The sequence below is a fragment of the Heterodontus francisci genome, unplaced genomic scaffold (genome assembly GCF_036365525.1).
Source record: "Heterodontus francisci isolate sHetFra1 unplaced genomic scaffold, sHetFra1.hap1 HAP1_SCAFFOLD_255, whole genome shotgun sequence".
Classification (NCBI taxonomy): Eukaryota; Metazoa; Chordata; class Chondrichthyes; order Heterodontiformes; family Heterodontidae; genus Heterodontus; species Heterodontus francisci.
This window is the reverse complement of record NW_027142012.1, coordinates 2636971-2658711: the sequence shown is the minus strand read 5'-3', so window position 1 is coordinate 2658711 and position 21741 is coordinate 2636971. Positions and strand designations below refer to the sequence as shown.

General features: G+C 45.2%; 1 non-coding gene across 1 annotated transcript; it reads left to right on the top strand.

Moving 5' to 3' along the window:
- Nucleotides 1-4719: 4719 nt before the first annotated feature.
- Nucleotides 4720-4793, top strand: trnas-aga (transfer RNA serine (anticodon AGA)). The gene has a single exon. It is a non-coding gene; the product is annotated as a tRNA-Ser (tRNA).
- Nucleotides 4794-21741: the final 16948 nt, after the last annotated feature.

Below are 21741 nucleotides of genomic sequence, written 5' to 3'. Positions count from 1 at the left end.
AAACAGTTACCGATTATAAGCTCTCACTCAATTGGTGTTGAGTATGAGCACCAGGGGTTACTTTGGACAGTGGGAGAGATCATCGCGTCTCATTGGAGAACTACCACCTACTCCAAGCTGTGCAGCCCCCAGTCAGTTAGGTGCTGTCCTGCCACGACCTACTTGCTTCAATGGGTGCTTGCAGCTTAGAGAGATATCTCTCAACTGGCGGATTGATAATCTATGCACCAGGCAAGACAAACTCAGCAAAGAAGACACCAGTGCTTCGCATCACAAACTGGAATGTAATGACCATGTGTCCTGGCCTTACTGACAACCTTCTGCAGGTTGATGACACACACCAGACAGCTGTGATTGACAAGGAAGTCACAAGGCTCAATGTGGACATTGCTGTGCTGCAAGAAACTAGACTCATTCAAAGTGGATCCCTCAAAGAGAAACACTACACCTTCTTCAGGCAGGGGAAAGCCCAAGAGGCAACTCGTGAGCATGGAGTGGGTCTCACAATAAAAAACACGCTACTTGCAATGAGTGAACCCCCCACAGTTGGCTCAGAGAGACTTCTTACCCTTCACTTGTCAACAAGCGCGGGCCCAGTTAATCTCATGTGCATCTATGTCCCGACACTCACCTCCACCCCAGATGTCAAGGATCAATTCTATGAGACACTTGACACTGCCATCAGTAGAATTCCCAGCACTGAGGGACTGTACCTTCTAGGAGACTTCAACACAAGCTTGGGTACTGACTACAGCTTGGCCAATGAGCATAGGGCACCAGGGGAATGGCAAGATGAACAAAAATGGACAGAGGTTTCTGGAGCTATGCTGTCACCATGGACTCTGTGTGACGAACAGCTACTTCCAGGTCAAGCTGTGCCACAGGTTGTCCTGGAGACGTCCGAGATCATGCCACTGGCACCAGCTAGACCTTATCATCCCCAGACGTACCACCCTCAGCAGTATCCTCATCACACGCAGATATCACAGAGCTGACTGTGACACTGACCACTCCCTGGTGTGTAACAAGGTCAGGCTTCAGCCAAGGAAGCTTCATCCATCCAAGAAGAAAGGTCGTTCTCGGATCAACACTAGCCGAACCACTGACCCAGAAAGGACCCAGGAGTTCCTCAACATCCTCGATCAGGCTCTTTCAGAAAACACCCAAGGCCTCAGTGCAGTGTCAAAGTGGAATCATCTGCACGCCACCATCTATAACTCTGAACTCACTGTGTATGGGAAAAGAGATGGGAGGAATGCTGACTGGTTTGAGGCTTATTGGACTGAAATGGAGTCAGTTACTGCAACTAAGAAGAGAGCCCTCATGAACTACAAACAAGTCCCCAGCAAACAAACTCTAGATGCTCTCAGAGCTGCCAGAAACAAGTCTCTGCAGACTGCTCAGCACTGCACCAATCAATACTGGTTAAAACTCTGCAACAACATCCAATCTGCCGCTGAATCTGGTGGATGCTAGAGGGACATATGAAGGAATTCAACACACCAAGGTTCCTTAGACAGCACCTTCCATACCCGAAACCTCTACCAACTATAAGGACAAGGGCAGCAAATTCATGGGAACACCATCACCTGCAAGTTCCCCTCCAAGCCACACACTATCGTGACTTGGAACTATATCGCCTTTCCTTCACTGTTGCTGGGTCAAAATCCTGGAACTCCCTTCCTAACAGCACTGTGGGTGTACCTACCTCACACAGACTGCAGCGGTTCAAGAAGGCAGCTCACCATCACATTCTCAAGGGAAATGAGGGATGGGCAATAAATGCTGGCTTAGCCAGTGATGACCACATCACATGAATGAATAAAAAAATAATTATGAAAGCAACGTGCCCAGCAGTAACTAAATCAGCACCTTTGAAGACAAAGACAGGGACGATCATCACTGAACCGAACAAGCAGATGGAAAGGTGAGTGGAGCATTACCTTGAACTCTACATAACGGAGAACATTGTCATTGAAGTAGCTCTCAGCACCATTCCAGACTTCCCTGTCGTGGAGGAGTTGGACAGTGACCCCACCATAGTAGAGCTCAACAAGGCCATTGACCGTCTTGCCAGTGGTAAGGCCCTGGGAAATGATGGTACTCCACCTGGAATCATCAAAAGTGGAAAAGCAGCTCTGCTGCAGCATCTCCATGAACTTCTGTGTCTCTGTTGGAAGGGGAGATCTGCGCCTCTAAACATGCGTGATGCAAACATTGTCACCTTGTACAACAATAAGGGGGAATCGCAGTGACGGCAGCAATTACCGAGGCATCTGCTTGCTAAGTATTGTGGGGAAGGTCTTTGCTCACATTGCTCTGACCAGATTGCAGACCCTGACATCACACATCTATCCTGAGTCTCAGTGCAGCTTCAGAGCTGGTAGATCGACAGTCGACATGATTTTCTCACTTCGGCAGTTACAGGAGAAGTACTGTGAACAGTACAGACCACTCTACATTGTCTTTATAGACATCACCAAGGCCTTCGATCTTGTTAGCAGAGACAGACTCTTCAAACTGCTGTGGAAACTAGGCTGCCCTCCTGAACTCTTGGGCGTCATCTCTTCTTTCCACGAGAACATGCACAGTTCCGTCAGTTACAATGGAGCAACATCCGACACTTTCACGATCAGCAGTGGGGTAAAACAGGGCTGTGTCCTGGTGCAAACTCTCTTCAGAACGTAGGAGGAGGCAGTTTCACCTGTCGAGCCTGATCTGTCATTCAATTACATCCTTGCTGATCATCTACCTCAACACCACTTTTCCGCGCTCTCCCCATATCCCTTGATGTCATGAGTATCAAGATTTCTATCAATTTCTGTCCTGAACATGCTCAATGATTGAACTTTCACAAACCCCTGAGGTAGAGAATTCCAAAGATTCACCACCCTCTGAGTGAAGAAATTCCACCCTATCTCAGTTTTAAATGGCCTTTTAAATGAAACTTTAAGGAATACAAGCCCAGTTTCCTCATAAGACAATCCCACCATCCCAGGGATTAGTCTGGTGACCCTCCGTTGCACTCCCTCTGTGGCAAGTATATCCTTCCTTAGATAAGGAAACCAAAACTGTACACAATACTCCAGCACAATCTCACCAAGTCTCTATACAATTGCAGCAAGACATCTTTATTCCTGTACTCATGACCCCTCGTGTTAAGGCCAACATACCATTTGCCTTCCTAATTGATTGCTGCACCTGCATGCGAGCTTTTAGTGTCTCATGAACAAGGACACCCAGGTCCCTTTGGATATCAACACTTCCCAAACTCTCACCATTTAAGAAATATTCTGTCTTTCTGTTTATTCTACCAAAGTGGATAACTTCACACTTATTGACATTATATTCCATCTGTCATTTCATTCACTTATCCTGTCCAAGTCCCCTGGAAGCCTCCTTGTAACCTCCTCACAGCTCACATCCTTTACAATTGGCATATTCTTCTCCATGCTGCGATTTTAAACTTTCAGTGACTCAGATGGGGGTGTCCACCTGCATACCAGAGCTGATGACAAGCTGTTCATCTTGGCAAGACTGCGCACCAAGACCAAAATGAGTCAGTTCTTGGTCTGTGAGGTGCTCTTTGCTGATGACGCTGTGCTGACATCCCATAATGAAGTTCATTAACAGCAGCTTGTATATCGGTTCTCCCTGGCCTGCAAGGTGTTTGGACTGACGATCAGCATCAGGAAGATCAAAGTTATGGGCCAGGACGAGAGACTCCACCTTCCATCAACATCGACAGGCTCACTTTGGAGGTTGTCAACAGCTTCACATACCTTGGATCAACAATCACCAGCAATCTGTCCCTTGATACTGAAATCAGCACCAGGATTGTCAATGCTGCAGCTGTCATGTCAAAGTTGAGAAGACGAGTGTGAACCGACAGCAAACTGATCGAAAATACAAAACACCGTGTGTAACAGGCTTGTGTTCTCAGCACCCTCCTTTAGAGTAGAGAAGCATCAACAACTTATACAAGCCAAGAAAAGCAGCTGAACAGCTTCCACCTCCACTGTCTCAGATGGACATTGGGCATCTCCTGGCAGGACAGAGTGACGAATGCAGAAGTACACCAGCGTGCAGGGATCCGCAGCATGTTTGCCCTCTTGAGTCAGCGGTGACTCTGTTGACTGAGTCATGTGTGCTGAATGGATGACGGTCGCTTTTCCAAAGACACGCTCTATGGTGAGCTTGCTATCAGCACGAGACCAACAGGTCACCCACATCTGTGATACAAGGACATCTGCAAAGCGAGATCTCAAGCTGACTGGGATTGGAGTCAATGCATGGGAAGTCCTTCCTGCTGACTGGAATTCCTGGAGAAAGGCATTCAGGAAGACCATGGGAAAAGCAGAGGCCAAAAGAAATGACCAGATGGTGGGAAAGAGAGCTCAGAGGAAGGAAAAATTATCAGTCGACCTCGGGCCAATGATATTCATCTGGACGAGCTGCGGAAGGGATTGTCACTCACGAGTCGTCCTCTCCAGCCACAACAAACCATGTTTCACACAGAAGTGACGTACACCCCGGGTGTAGCCCATCGTCTTCCGAGACAGAAGGTTGCCTATTACAATTACAACTACAGCAACAACGACAAGAGCGAGTCAGAGGCTGGGAACACTGCCGTGACGAACTCAGCTCTTGACTCGCCAAAGCCTGCCCACTATCTACAAGGGCTTCCTCTGATTTCAATTGCACGCACATTTGCGATCTGGCTCTGTAGCTTAGTTGGTTAAAGCACCTGTCTAGAAAACAGGAGATCCTGGGTTCAACTCCCAACCGAGCCTTATTTCCCAGTTGCAACATGCTTGAAAAGTTTCATTATCAACACTGACATCTGTGTCTTGTGAACTTTAATTCAAAATACTTGATGAATTTCAATCACATAGAAAAACAGCCTTTGTGAAGGATATGAGTTTAGAATGGCTGTTTCTCCTTGGACAGAATTTCAGTGCTAATACATCAAAGTTAACTTCTTTGACATAAATTTGTTCACAGTTCCATTCAACCTGGAAAACAGCTTGATATTAATCTCACTGAAGGAGAGTGTTTGTGTCATTATGTGTTGCTTTTAACCGAGACTGGGACATGACGCAAGTGGGAGGGTTTATCTGAGGTTTGGAATATTTGTCAGTCAGGAACAAGAAAAATCAAAGGAACCAAATAAAAAACCTAAGTCTCATGTGGTTCCCGAGAAACGGTGAGAAGATATTAAACTTAGTTGTATTTAATACAACTGTGTGAACTTTGATCTTTGCGGCCTTTTATAAACAGTATTTGAAGGGTCTCAGTAAAAATGTTCAGTGTTGATGAGAGTGGGGTCTGGGTGAGCAGCTGCTTCATGTGACAGGGTCAGGACTGGATGCAGGAAGTTCTCTGACAGTCTCTCTCTGATGGGTTGAGTTGATTTTCAACTGGCAGCTGTTGCTGTTTTGATAATTCAAGTTCCCTCCACCGATTTTGTGGACAGACAGTGCAGTATGAGGATGTAAAGGGTTAATGCTGAAGACAGTGGGATTAACCCCTCCCACAATCAGAGTGATGATGTAACAGTCACATGAGATGAGGTTTGGGAGGAGAGAGCAGCACCAAGGATGCTAGTTTCGGAGGCCTGATGAGTGTGTATATAGTATTGTGTAAATTAGAAAAGAGCTCTTAGTTCTTTCAGCAGGAAATGTGTCCAGAAAATATCACGAAACTCACAATTTCATTATTCAGGAGTTGGAACACAGGGATATTAACTCCAAGTGACAGTAGTGGTTTCATTTAACAAAAGAAAAGGAGAGAATAATATTGCTCATTGATTGAAATCCCCCAGTGAGGAGACAGTTAAACAGGTGATATGTTGGGGCATCCTTCGATCCAAGGTTTCGGCAGCATTTAATCTCCCTTTTTGGTGAAATTCTCTGTTTTTTGCATCTTTTTTTAATCCAGCTTTTATGGACCAGTGAAAAAACTGAAAAAAGTGAACAGATCCATCCTTTCTTTTCTTCCTTCTTCCCATCAGTTTCTCTTTTCGGTCCCAATTTAATCTGCTGTTTTATCCATTCCAATCATAATTCAACATTCCAATCTAATCTATTTGTTATTCCACAGTGTCTCTCCATGTGTTTTATTCTGTTGTATTCTCTCACAGTCTGTTTGATGATCAATTTTACATCTCTCTCTCTGTTCTGGTGAAGATCAGAAGCAGTGTTATCTGTTTGCAACACCCGACAAGTCGGCCTGAGGCTGTGTCTCATCGATAATGTGGAGTTAGGAACATAGGAACATAGGAGCAGGAGTCGGCCATTCAGCACATCGAGCCTGCCCCACCATTCAATATGATCATGGCTGATCATCCACTTCAATGCCCTTTTCCCCACACTTTCCTCATATTCCCTTATGTCATTTGTATTTAGAAATCTGTCAATCTCTGCTTTAAACATACTCAATGACTGAGCTTCCACAGCCCTCTGGGGTACAGAATTCCAAAGATTCACAGCCCTCTGAGTAACAACATTTCTCCTCAAAACTGTCCGAAGTGGCAAGCCCCTTATTTTGAAATTGCGTCCCCTGGTTCTCGACTCCCCAACCAGGGGAAACATCTTAGCTGCATCTACCCTGACTGTCCTTTAAATATTTTGTAGGTTTCAATGAGATCACCTCTCATTCTTCAAAACTCCAGAGAATACAGCCCCAGTTTCCCCAATCTCTCTTCATAGGACAGTCCCACCATCCCAGGAACAAGTCTGATGAACCTTCTTTGCACTCTATCTATGGCAATAATATCCTTCCTAAGGCAAGGGGACCAAAACTGCACACAGTACTCCAAGTGCAGTCTAACCAAGGTTCTATACAATTGAAGCAAGAATTCACTACTCCTGTACTCAAATCCTCTTGTGATAAAGGCTAACATACTATTAGCCTTCCTAATTGCTTGCTGCACCTGAATGTTAGCTGTCAGTGACTTATTGCCATGGATACCAGGTCACCCTAATACTCTATACCTCAGTTAATAAAGGAAAGGATTCCATTTACCTGCTGAACCAGCTTATTGACCTGCACTGCTACTTCAGGGATCTGTGGACATTCACTCCAACGTCCCTCACTTCCTCTACACCGTTCAGTGTTCTCCCATTAATTGTGTATTCCTTTGCCTTTTTTGACGCCTGCTCTCGCTGTTCCCTGCTCTCCGAGTGAACTCTTGCTCCCTCTCTCTCCTGGGCTCTTTATGCTCCACTCTGCTTTCACTGTTTCCCGCTCTCTTAATGTATCAATATTTATTTGCCTTGTGTTTAATTTAAAATATGGATCAACTGTATTTTACAGTTGTAGGTTTTATTTGGTAGTCCTGTACAAGTTGTGGATTGGTATTCAATATTAAGCTCTGTGAAAACGATTGTGAATGAAAATATAACTTTCAATCTTATACATGGGCTGGTCTGCAAGCTCCAAGTCCTTCATTTTGTCGTAATGGCTTGATACTGTGTCTTTCAGTCTTAATCTCTGTGGGATTTTTGAACTGGTATGTAATGCATAACTTGGTCTAACGTTCTGATGTACATTATTGGGATTCATAGGATCATAGGAAATAGGGGCATTAGGCCATTCAGCCCATCGAGCCTGCTCCAACATTCAAACAGATCGTGACTGATCATCTACCTCTCCGCCATTTTTCCCTGCCATCTCCATATCCCTTGATCCTGTTAGTATTTAGAAATCTATCGATTTCTGTCTTGAATATGTTCAATGATTGATCTTCCACAGCCCACTGGGATAAAGAATTCCACAGATTTTTCACCCTCTGAGTAAAGAAATTCCTGCTCATCTCAGTCTGCCCTTATTCTGAGACTGTGTCTCCTTGTTCGAGACTCACTAGACAGAGGAAACATCCTATCCATATCTACCCTGTGACACCCTGGAAGAACTTTGTCTGTTTCAATGAGATCACCTCTCATTCTTCAAAACTCTAGAGAATTTAGGCCCAGTTTCTGCAGTCTCTCATCATAAAACAATCCCACCATCCGAGGGGATGAGACCGGTGAATCTCTGTTGCACTCCCTCTGTGACAAGTCTATCCTTCCTTCGATAAGGAAACCAAAATTGTACAGAATACTCCAGGTGCGGTCTCATCTAGACTTCATACATCTTTACTCATGTACTCAAATACGCTTTCAATGAAGCCAACATACCATTTGCCTTCCGAATTGCTTGCTGCACCTGCATACTAGCTTTTCGTGTCTCATGAACAAGGACACCCAGGTGCCTTTGGACATCGACACTTCTCAACTTCTCACCATTTAAGAAATACTCTGTCTTTCTGTTTATTTGACCAAAGTGGAGAACTTCACACTTATTCACATTATATTCCATCTGCCATGTTCTTGCCCATTCATTTAACCTGTCCAAATCCCCTTGAAGCCTCCTTGCATTCATTCTGTACCTTTCAATTCTGTAAATTTTGTCTGTTCTATTTCAGATTTTATATTTAAAATGTGACCATGGTGACAGAGTTTATTTAGATCTGATAGTGAGTTTGTTTTTGGACTGTGATTGATGTATCAACCTGTCAGCTGTACTGAATTGGAGTGAAATAGAAACAACTTCTGTCTCTCCTGCTGTTGTTTGACTGTTGGATTGAAAATGTGTCTCTCTTGACTTTGGGATCAGTGTCTGTCTGACTACTTATTTTGTTTGCTCCAGTGGAACTGATGAGCTGGCAGTATCTCTGTGCTTTGGGAGTGATCCTGTACCGACGGTGTGTTGGAACGAGATCACTGCACTTTTCCTTGTGTCCAAGAATCACCACATCTATTCAGGTTCCGTCATGTATTTTCCTGCAGGAATGAAAGAACTGGTGAGATAGAAGATACAAAAGCGATCAATGTAATCGTCCCAATAATAATCATTATGAACAATCATAAAATGAAAACCAAGAACACAAACGGTGTCAGTGTCTGCCTCCACTGCAGTACTGCAGTATTCAGCTTCTGTTTACCAGGTGTTTGCAGTGGTTTTACAACAAGTTTGTGATATTCAGAAACAACACAAGCCCTGCACTGCTCAATGACTGGGACTGTCCGATAGAGCAGTGACCTTTACACAGTCACATTTCTATTTCAACGGAAAACAAGCAGCCACTATTTAAAATGTGCCTTTCACACTTCTCACCTGGTGTCTGCAATAAATGCTCTTTGTCTAACTGTCCACATCGTTATTTTGCGGCTATTTTTCCCCCACTGTTCACAATCCAACAAACAGTGAGAGACTGGAACTAAAGCAGGAAAATTCCCTCTCCTTTGGGTGGTGAAATTGTCAGTGATTTTCAATAGTTATTTCTTCCCATTGTGTCTCCCTGAGCCTGTACAGACACTGTCCGAGAATGAACTCTCCCTTCCCCGTGTCCCCGGCTCACTCCATGTTCCGGGAGCAGCTTCTGCTCCACAGTGTCTGTTACAAACAGTCCCCGACTCCCCCTCAACTTCCCACCACTCAATGCTAATCTCTGAGCACATCTGCGGACACGCTCCCAAAGCAGTGGCTGCTGGAAGCAGATGCTGTTTGTTCCCTTCCCCCGGGCCCGGGAAGTCTCCATTAGCAGCTGATTTAAAGCATCTTCCCCTGATTGAGTGAATGGCCTCAAAGACTGGGTTGGGGAAAGGCTGCGGATGCGCTCCACTCCTTATTGTGACGTCCCACTGGGGCGGGGCTGCATCGCGCGTGCGCAGATCTCTGCAGCAATTCAGCATTCAAACATCAATGGGAACTTTCCCCATTTCACCCTCATCAAAGTCCCAAAGAAAGTGAAGAGGGGCTTGGACTGGAGGGAGGGACGGGGTAGGGGGAACCTAGAACCCAGAAAGCTGCCCACTTGCCCCATTTAGATGCTCAATTTGCGGTCATTCCCTGCAGGGGGTTTGTTATTATTGAGCCCCTCCTGGTAAAACAATCCGATAGAAAGAGGGGAGAAAGGAGGGAGCCGGTGTGTTTGCTGGGACCTTGCAGAATTCATTTCAGCAGCAAAAGTCCCGGGTTATATTAACCCGAGTGAAACACGCTATCAGTGAGAGGAAAACCGAACGGCCCTTTTCATCTTTTCATTGGAAACAAAGTCGAGCCGGAAGTGCGGCGAGCAGAGCAGACACACAAGCTCAATGACAGGAGAGCTCGGCCGTCCCTGAGTTTCAGCTCCCAGCTCTTACATTTCCTCATCTACACTGTCTTTACTGTGGATGTTCAAGGGTTCCTTGTCGGATCTGAGGACTGTATCCATTAAACATTCTGAGTCAGGAGATCCACACACTCTGTTACCAAGATTTATGGGTAGGAATGTTTCAAAACTTTGTCTATTAAATCATTGTATTATTCACAGAACTAATGAGGCAATCGGTTCATTATTCAGGCCTTGAACTTGTTTTGGGTAGACCGAAAACTGAAAGCTTCAGCACCTTTCCACTTCTTCACTAATATAACTGATTTTTTTGATGAAGTAACAGAAAAGGTTGATGAAGGGAAAGCAATGGATGTTGTCTATATGGATTTTAAGAAAGCGTTTGACAGACTACCACATAAAAGGCTGGGTAACAAAACTGAGGCTCCTGGAATAGGAGGGTCAGTATCTGCTTGGATTAAAAAATGGATGAAATATCAAGAAAAGCGAGTTGTGGTATTTGGATGTTTTTCAGAATGGAAGATGGTGAACAGTGATGTCCATAAGGGTCAGTGTCAGGACCACCATATATAGAAATGACTTGAATATTGGAATCACAGAATCACAGAATTGTTACTGCCCAGAAGGAGGCCATTTGGCCCATCGTGTCTGCACTGACTCTCCAAATGAGCAATTCACCTGATGTCACTTCCCCGTCTTCTCCCCATAATCCTGCACATTTTCCTTTTCAGATAACAGTCTAATTCCCCTTTGAATGCTTCAATTGAACCTGCCTCCATCACATTCTCAGGCAGTTCATACTTTAACCACTCGCTGTGTGAAAAAGTGTTTCCTCATGTCGCTTTTGCTTCTTTTACCAATGACTTTAAATCTGTGCCCTCTCGTTCTCGATCCTTTCAGAAGTGGGAACAGTTTCTCCCTATCCACTCTGTCCACACCCCTCATCATTTTGAATACCACTATGAAATCTCCTCTTAGCCTTCTTTTTTCCAAGGAAAACAGTCCTAACTTCTCCAATCTATCTTCATAACTGAAGTTCCTCATCCCTGGAACCATTCTCATGAACCTCTTCCATAATCTCTCCAATGCCTTCACATCTTTCCTAAAGTGTGGCACCCAGAACTGGATGCAGTACTTCAGCTGAGGCTAGTGTCTTATACAAGTTCAACATGACCTCCTTGTTCTTGTACTCTATGCCTCTATTACTAAAGCCGAGGATACTGTATGCTTTATTAACCACTCTCTCAACCAATGACATATAACCCCAGGTCCCACTGCTCCTGCACCCCCTTTAGAATTGTACCCTTTATTCTACATTGTCACTCCATGTTCTTCCTACCAAAATGAATCAATTCACATTTCTCAGCATTGAACTTCACCTGTCATCTGTCCTCCCATTCCACCAACTTGTCTATGTCCTTTTGAAGTTCTACACTATCATCCTTACAGTTCACAATGCTTCCAATTTTCGTATCATCCATAAACTTTGAAATTCTGCCCTGTACACCAAGGTCTAGGTCATTAATATATATCAGGAAAGGCAAGGGTCCCAACACTGACTCCTGGGGAACTCTACTACAAACCTTCCTCTAGCCCGAAGAACATCCATTGATCACTACTCTTTGTTTCCTGTCACTCAGCCAATTCCATATCCATGTTACTACTGTCCCTTTTATTCCATGAGTTATAACTTTGTTCACAAGTCTGTTGTGTTGCACTGTATCAAACTCCTTTTGAAAGTCAATAAAAGCAAAATACTGCAGATGCTAGAAATCTGAAATGTAAACAAAAAGTGCTGGAAATACTCAGCAGGTCTGGCAGCATCTGTGGAGAGAGAAGCAGAGTTAACGTTTCAGGTCAGTGACCTTTCAGATGCTGTCAGACCTTTTGAAAGTCCATGTACACCACATCAACAGCATTGCCCTCATCATCCCTCTCTGTTACCTCATCAAAAAACTCCAGCAGGACAGTTAAACATGACTTTCCCTTAAGAAATCCATGCTGTCTTTCCTGAATTAACCCACATTTGTCCATGGGACTATTAATTTTGTCCCGAATTATTCTTTCGAGAAGTTTTCCCACCACCGAAATTGAAATGACTGGGGAGTGAGATGAGGTGAGTTGCTTTAGCAGAGAGCCAGCACGGGTTCGACAGGCCGAATGACCTCCAACTGTGCTTTAGCCATTCGATGATTGTATGATTCTAGCGACAACTGTTGGTGGAGAGGCAATGATGCAGGAATGGGTTGACAGAAAGGGGAAAGTCTGGGCTGGTGTGTGTTTGCAGCATTTGCAGCTTGTGTTCGGGTTTGTGAATGAAGGTGATTTGGAAGCTGTGTTCCAAATTGAAGTGTTTATTGGAAGCAAGAAGTTGATGTAAATAAAGAGTAAAACGTGTTAAGATGAAGCGTGGTGTGATTGTGGATAGCAGTAAATATTGTGCTGGTGAATTATTTGTGTTAATAAACATCCACTGCACCCTCTGCTGCAGGCTGCTGTTTATATCCAGCTGTGTGTTAGTGCTGTGTGTTAACTAGATAAATGTTTGTTTCAACGCTGTTTATAAAGCAATAGCATTGCACTCAAACAGTCCCAGACATAGCAACACACGTACAAAAGCAAAATACTGCGGATGCTGGAAATCTGAAACATAAACAGAAAATGCTTGAAATAGTCGGCAGGTCTGGCAGCATCTGTGGAGAGAGAAACAAAGTTAATGTGAGCTGAGGAAACAGACCTGAACTGTTAACTGTTTCTCTCTGCACAGATGCTGCCAGACCTACTGAGGATTTCCAGCATTTTCTGTTTTTATTACAGCAACACCTTTGATCAGCAGTAGCGGTGATAGTGCGAGCCAGGGGGCAGCTGGGAAGGTAAGTTTCACTATAAAGTACTTACCTGGCGATTCGGCGGACGCGGACACGGGGACTGCTGGGTAAGTGAACTTATATATTCGGGCAGTGGCTAAACCCGAAACACTACACGTGTAGTGTCTCCCACCCATCCTCCTCCTCCAACCAAAAAAAAGGACTCTTGTGTGGAGGGTTTGGTAAGGTAAGGTTTTCCTTTATATTTTTTTATTCTCTGTTGTCAATTTAGAGCAGAGGGGATGGAAGCTAGGGCAGTTGCATGCTCCTCTTGCAGGATGTGGGAGGTAAGGGTCACCACTTGTGTCCCTGCTGACTTCACCTGTGAGAAGTGCACCCAACTCCAGCTCTTCACAGAGCGCGTTAGGGAACTGGAGCTGGAGCTGGATGAACTTCGGATCATGCGGGAGGCAGAGGGGATGATAGAGAGCAGTTATAGGGAAGTACTGACACCTAAGTCACAGGATAAAGGTAGCTGGGTGACCATCAGGGGAGGGAAAGGGAATAGGCGCACAGTGCAGGGATCCCCTGTGGCCGTTCCCCTCAATAATAATATACCGTTTTGGATACGGTCGGGGGGGGGGACCTACCGGGGAAAGCCACAGCGGCCAGGTCTCTCCCACTGAGCCTGGCTCTGCGGCTCAGAAGGGAAGGGTGGAGAATAGGAGAGCGATAGTAATAGGAGATTCAATGGTTAGAGGAACAGACAGGAGATACTGTGGTCGCGAACGAGACTCCCGGATGGCATGTTGCCTCCTGGGTGCCAGGGTCAGGGATGTCTCAGATCGAGTCTACAGGATTCTTAAGGGGGAGGGGGAGCAGCCAGAAGTCGTGGTCCATATCGGTACCAATGACATAGCTAGGAAATGGGATGAGGACCTGAAAAGCGAATATCGGAGTTAGGTTGAAAGCTAAAAGGCAGGAGGAGCAGAGTAGTAATCTCAGGATTGATACCGGTGCCACGTGCTCATGAGGCTAGAAACAGAGAGCGAGTGCAGCTGAACACGTGGCGACAGAGCTGGTGTAGCAGGGAGGGCTTCAGTTATTTGGATCATTGGGATACCTTCTGGGGAAGGTGGGACCTGTACAAGAAGGACGGGTTGCATCTGAACTGGAGGGGCACCAATATCCTGGGCGGGAGGTTTGCTAGAGCTCTTCGGGAGGGTTTAAACTAGTTTGGCAGGGGGATGGGAACCGGAGCTATGGATCAGTGGATGGGGTAGCTGTTGAACAGGCAGATACCGAGTGCAGAGAGTCTGTGAGGAAGGTTAGACAGTTGACAGGGCAAAGTTTCAGCCAGTATGATGGGTTGAAGTGTGTCTATTTTAATGCAAGAAGTGTCAGGAATAAGGGTGATGAACTTAGAGCATGGATCAGTACTTCGAGCTACGATGTTGTGGCCATTACGGACACTTGGAGATCACAGGGGCAGGAATGGATGTTGGATGTTCCGGGGTTTAGATGTTTCAAAAGGAATAGGGAGGGAGGTAAAAGAAGTGGGAGTGTGGCATTGTTAATCAGGGATAGTATCACAGCTGCAGAAAGGGAGGTCATCGAGGAGGGTTTGTCTACTGAGTCATTATGGGTGGAAGTCAGAAACAGGAAAGGAGCAGTCACTTTATTGGGAGTTTTCTATAGACCCCTCAATAGCAACAGAGACACGGAGGAACAGATTGGGAGGCAGATTTTGGAAAGGTGCAGAAGTAACAGGGTTGTTGTCATGGGTGACTTCAACTTCCCTAATATTGATTGGAACCTCCTTAGTGCAAATAGTTTGGATGGAGCAGTTTTTGTCAGGTGTGTCCAGGAAGGTTTCCTGACTCAATATGTAGATAGGCTGACTAGAGGGGAAGCTATGTTGGATTTGGTGATTGACAACGAACAAGGCCAGGTGGCAGATCTCTCGGTGGGAGAGCATTTCGGTGATAGTGATCACAACTCCCTGACCTTTACTATCGTCATGGAGAGGGACAGGAGCAGACGGGATGGGAAAATATTTAATTGGGGGAGGGGGAATTACAATGCTATTAGGCAGGAACTGGGGTGCATAAATTGGGAACAGATGTTCTCAGGGAAATGCACGACAGAAATGTGGAGGTTGTTTAGGGAGCACTTGCTGCGACTGCTGGATAGGTTTGTCCCGATGAGGCAAGGAAGGGATGGCAGAGTGAAGGAACCTTGGATGACAAGAAATGTGGAACAGCTAGTCAAGAGGAAGAAGGAAGCTTACTTAAGGTTGAGGAAGCAAGGATCAGACAGGGCTCTAGAGGGTTACAAGGTAGCCAGGAAGGAACTGAAGAATGGACTTAGGAGAGCTAGAAGGGGACATGAAAAAGTCTTGGCGGGTAGGATTAAGGAAAATCCCTATGCGTTCTACACTTATGTGAGGAACAAGAGGATGGCCAGAGTGAGGGTAGGGCCGATCAAGGATAGTGGAGGGAACTTGTGCCTGGAGTCGGAGGAGGTAGGGGAGGTCCTAAATGAATACTTTGCTTCAGTATTCACTAGTGAGAGGGACCTGGTCGTTTGTGAGGACAGCGTGAAACAGGCTGATATGCTCGAACAGGTTGATGTTAAGAGGGAGGATGTGCTGGAAATTTTGAAAGACATGAGGACAGATAGGTCCCTGGGACCAGACGGGATATACCCAAGGATATTAAGGGAAGCGAGGGAAGAGATTGCCGCGCCTTTGGCGATGGTCTTTGCGTCCTCACTGTCCACTGGAGTAGTACCAGATGATTGGAGGGTGGCAAATGTTATTCCCTTGTTCAAGAAAGGGAATAGGGATAACCCTGGGAATTATAGACCAGTCAGTCTTACGTAGGTAGAGGGCAAATTATTGGAGAGGATTCTGAGAGACAGGATTTATGATTAGTTGGAAAAGCATAGTTTGATTAGAGACAGTAAGCATGGCTTTGTGAGGGGCAGGTCATGCCTCACAAGCCTTATTACATTCTTTGAAGATGTGACAAAACACATTGATGAAGGAAGAGCAGTGGATGTGGTGTATATGGATTTCAGCAAGGAGTTTGATAAGGTTCCCCATGGTAGGCTCATTCAGAAAGTAAGGAGGCATGGGAAACAGGGAAAGTTGGCTGTCTGGATACAGAATTGGCTGGCCCACAGAAGACAGAGGGTGGTAGTAGATGGAAAGTATACAGCCTGGAGCTCGGTGACCAGTGGTGTTCGGCAGGGATCTGTTCTGGGACCTCTGCTCTTTGTGATTTTTATAAATGACTTGGATGAGGAAGTGGAAGTCTGGGTTAGCAAGTTTGCCGGTGACACGAAGGTTGCTGGAGTTGTGGATAGTGTGGAAGGCTGTTGTAGGTTGCAACAGGACATTGACAGGATGCAGAGCTGGGCTGAGAAGTGGCAGATGGAGTTCAACCTGGAAAATTGTGAAGTGATTCATTTTGGAGGGTTGAATTTGAATGCAGAATACAGGCGAAAAGACAGGATTCTTGGTAGTGTGGAGGAACAGAGGGATCTTGGGGCCCATGTCCATAGATCGCTCAAAGTTGCCACCCAAGTTGATAGGGTTGTTAAGAAGGCGTATGGTGTGTTGGCTTTCATTAACAGGGGGATTGAGTTTAAGAGCCGCGAGGTTATGCTGCAGCTCTATAAAGCCCTGGTTAGACCACACTTGGAATATTGTGTTCAGTTCTGGTCGTCTCATTATAGGAAGGATGTGGAAGCTTTAGAGAGGGTGCAGAGGAGATTTATCAGGATGCTGCCTGGACTGGAGGGCATGTCTTACAAAGAAAGATTGAGGGAGCTGGGACTTTTCTCATTGGAACGAAGAAGGATGAGAGGTGACTTGATAGAGGGGTACAAGATGATGAGAGGCATAGATAGAGTGGATAGCCAGAGACTTTTTCCCAGGGTGGAAAGGGCTATCACCAGGGGGCATAATTTTAAGGTGATGGAGGAAGGTTTCGGGGAGATGTCAGAGGTAGGTTCTTCACACAAGAGAGTGGTGGGTGCATGGAATGCACTGCCAGCGGTGGTAGTAGAAGCAGATACATTAGGGACATTTAAGCGTCTCTTGGATAGGTACATGGATGATAGTAGAATGAAGGGTATGTAGGTAGTTTTGATCTTAGAGTAGGTTAAAGGTTCGGCACATCATCGTGGGCCGAAGGGCCTGTACTGTGCTGTACTGTTCTATGTTCTATGTTCTGTAACACAGGTGTTGGGAGGCTCAGCCTGGCTACGCAATGTTACAAGGACGCTGAGTGACACCATCGACAACGGGACAGAAAGAAAAACACACAGAAAACTAATAGACTGTGAGGAAGCAAAAGTGTGGAACGGAGAGAGAGAGACAGACAACGAAACTGAGATGGAGAAACAAGGCATTTGTATGATTGTGCTCTCCCTGTTGTCTAAAGGTATTTCCTGTTGTGTAAATATGTTTTCTGTTGTGTAAAGATGTACCCTGTTGTTGTGTAAAGGTTTTCCCTGTTATTGTTTTATTTTCTGTTGCTGACCGTCTCCTCACTGTGACCATTTGCCCTGGTTTTATTGTGGCCAACATCACCATCTGGTGGTGGAGAGGAGGCTCTGCAGGAAGGGGTTGACAAAGTGGGAGAGACTCGGCTGGTCCGTGTTTGCAGTTTGTGTTCGTGTGAGCAAAAGTGATTTGTTACTGATTGATGTGTTCACGAGAAGAAAAAAGCTGATTGCAATCGAGCGCGTCGTGCTTTTTTCGGGAAACACTTGATGTTTTGAAAGTGAACTGTTTGTCTTCCTACCAAACATAAATAGCAGAGAATGGTTTCGATCCATCGACCTCTGGGTTATGGGCCCAGCACGCTTGCGCTGCGCCGCTCTGCTAACTGCTGTCTTTAATTTTAGCTGCCTGTTAGTGAAATATGTTCATTTCCCCAATGTTTTTATCAAAATAGGATTGTGGTCGGATTTTTCAAGAATCCCGGACTCAGCAACACACGTGCTGACAGACTCACCCTCACTGCACAATGACACAAGGACACTGAGTAACAGCACCGAAAATGAGGCAGGCAGAGAAAGACACACAGAAAACCAGGAAGAGATTATCAGGACCCAGAAAGGAACAGACAGAGAAAGACACACAGAAAAACAGGAAGAGATTATCAGGACCCAGAAGGGAACAGACAGAGAAAGACACACAGAAAACCAGGAAGAGATTATCAGGACCCAGAAGGGAACAGACAGAGAAAGGAACTGAGCAAACCAGCAAGAGACAGCGAAAGACTCATGATTTATGTAATTGTGTTCTCTGTTGTGTAAAGATGTTCCCTGTGTTCTTTTAAAGATATTTCCTGCTGTGTAATATGTTCTCTGTTGTGTTACTGTATTCGCTGTTGTGTAAAGATGTTCTCTGTTATTGTGCAAAATGGTTCCCTGTTGGGTAAAGGTCTTCTCAGTTGTGTAAATATGATCCGTCTTGTGTAAAAGTGTTCCCGGTTGTTTAAATATGTTCCCTGCTCTGTAATGTAGAGCTGAGTCTGCACTAATGGAATTGCTACAGTCTCTTCCAGTCTGATACTGCATGAGGGCTGGAATATGATCCAAAGCACAGTCTATACAAATTAAATTGCTATTGTATCTTTTAGTTTCACAATCCGGGGGAGTTTTAAACTGAATTCTCAGTTTGTATCTCAGGTTATACTATCTTTCAGATTCTCTCAATCTGATATCACACTTGAGATTTAGACTTAAGAAAGGATGTACTGGCATTGGAGGAGTTCAAAAGAGATTCAATCAGCTGATTCCTGAGATGAAGGGGTTGACTTATCAAGAACGGCTAAACAGGTTATTCATTCGTGTTTAGAAGAATGAGGGGTGATCTTTTTGAAACGTACAAGATTCTGAGGGGGCTTAACAGGGTGAAGAAGGGTCTCTGACCTGAAACATTAACTCTGCTTCTCTCTTTACAGATGCTGCCAGACCTGCTGAGTATTTCCAGCATTTCTTGTTTTTATTAACAGGGTAGATGTTGAGAAAATGTTTCCACTAGTGGGGAATCTCAAACTAGGCGACATAGTTACAGAATAAGGGGACACTCATTTAAACTGAGATGCAAAGGAATTTCTTCTCTCAGAGGGGAGTGAATGTCTGGAATTCTCTACCCCAGACAGTATTGGAGGCTAAATCACTGAAAGTATTTAAAGAGGATGTAAATAGATTTTTGAAATATTGGAGAGTTGAGGGCTATGAAGAACTGGCATGAAAGAGGAGTTGAGGTCTGGGGCAGATCAGCCATGATCTTACTGAATGGCAGGGCAGGCTTGAGGGGCCGAATGGCCTACTCCTGCTCCTATTTCTTCTGTTCTTATGTTATGTTATATCTAATGTATATGTCAGGATGCACTATGGGAATTAATACTGAAACTTATAAACTCATAATGTGTGTAAATATTGGGCTGATATTTAACTTGAATCTCAGAGTACATCATTGTGGTTAATTCTGTCAGTTTGAAAAGGGAACTCTGTGCCATAATGAAAACAAGAAATGCTGGAAATACTCAGCAGGTCTGGCAGCATCTGTGGAGAGAGAACAAAGTTAATGTGAGCTAAGGAAACAGACCTGAACTGTTAACTGTTTCTCTCTGCACAGATGCTGCCAGACCAACTGAGCATTTCCAGCATTTTCTGTTTTTATTACAGCAACACAGGTGTTGGGAGGCTCAGCCTGGCTACACAATGTTACAAGGATGCTGAGTAACACCATTGACAACGGGACAGAGAGAAAAACACACAGAAAACCAATAGACTGTGAGGAAGCAAAAGTGAGGGACAGAGAGAGAGACAATGAGACTGAGATGGAGAAACAAGGCATTTGTATGATTGTGTTCTCCCTGTTATCTAAAGGTATTTACTGTTGTGTAAATATGTTTTATGTTGTGTAAAGATGTACCCTGATGTTGTGTAAAGGTTTTCCCTGTTATTGTTTTATTTTCTGTTACTGACCGTCTCCTCACTGTGACCATTTGTCCTGGTTTTATTGTGGCCAACATCACCATCTGGTGGTGGAGAGGTGGCTCTGCAGGAAGGGGTTGACAAAGTGGGAGAGACTCGGCTGGTCCGTGTTTGCAGCTTGTGTTCGTGTGAGCAAAAGTGATGTGTTGCTGATTGATGTGTTCACTGGAAGGAAAAAGCTGATTGCAATAAAGTGCCTTTGGAAGCATCTTGTTATTATGGGGAAATACTTGATGTTTTGAAAGTGAACGGTTTGCATTGTTACCAAACATAAACAGCAGAGAATGGTTTCGATCCATCGACCTCTGTGTTTTGGGCCCAGCACGCTTCCGCTGCGCCAATCTGCTAACTGCTGTTTTCAATTTCAGCTGCCCGTTAGTGAAATATGTTCATTTCCCCAATGTTTTTATCAAAATAGCATTGGAGTCGGATTTCTCAAGAATCCCAGACTCAGCAACACACGTGCTGACGGACTCACCCTCACTGCACAATGACACAAGGACACTGAGTAACAGCACCGACAATGAGGCAGGCAGAGAGAGACACACAGAAAACCAGGAAGAGATTATCAGGACCCAGAAAGGAACAGACAGAGAAAGGTACTGAGCAAACCAGCAAGAGACAGCGAGGTAAAAGCAAAATACTGCGGATGCTGGAAATCTGAAAGAAAAACAATAAATGCTGGAACCACTCAGCAGGTCTGGCAGCATCTGTGGAAAGAGAAGCAGAGTTAACGTTTCGGGTCAGTGACCCTTCATCGGAACGATGAAGGGTCACTGACCCGAAACGTTAACTCTGTTTCTCTTTCCACAGATGCTGCCAGATCTGCTGAGTGGTTCCAGCATTTCTTGTTTTTACCAGCAAGAGACAGCGAGAGACTGATGAACACCACTTGGAGGGAGAACTGAGGGTGGCAAGGGTCCATAATGTAGTCTGGCTGGGGGGTTTCAATGTCCATCACCATGAAAGGCTCGGTAGCACCACTACTGACCATGCTGGCCGAGTCCTAACGGACATAGCTGCTCGATTGGGTCTGCAGTAGGTGGTGAGGGAACTAACAAGAGGGAAAAACATACTTGACCTCATCCTCACCAATCTGCCTGCCGCAGATGCATCAGTCCATGACAGTATTGGTAGGAGTGACCACTGCACAGTCCTTGTGGAGATGATGTCCCGTCTTCACATTGAGAATACCCTCTATCGTGTTGTGTGCCACTACCACTGTGCTAAATGGGATCGATTTTGAACAGATCTAGCAATGTATAACTGGGCATCCATGAGGTGCTGTGGACCATTAGCAGCAGCAGAATTGTAGTCAACCACATTCTATAACCTCATGGCCCGGCATATTCCCCCACTCTAACATTACTAACAAGCTGGGAACCAACCCTTATTCAATGAAGAGTGCAGGAGGGCATGCCAGGAGCAGCACCAGGCATACCTTGAAATGAGGCATCAGCCTGATGAAGCTACAGCCCAGGACTACTTTCATGCCAAACAGCAGAAGCAGCATGTAATAGACAGGGCTAAGTGATCCCACAACCAACGGATCAGATCTACACCCTGCCACATCCAATGATGAATGGTGGTGGACAATTAAACAACCAACAGGAGGAGGTGGCTCCACAAATATCCCCAACCTCAATGATGGGGGAGCCCAGCACATCAGTGCAAAAGACAAGGATGAAGAATTTGAAACAATCTGCAGCCAGAAGTGCCGGGTTGATGATCCATCTCGGCCTCCTTCTGAAG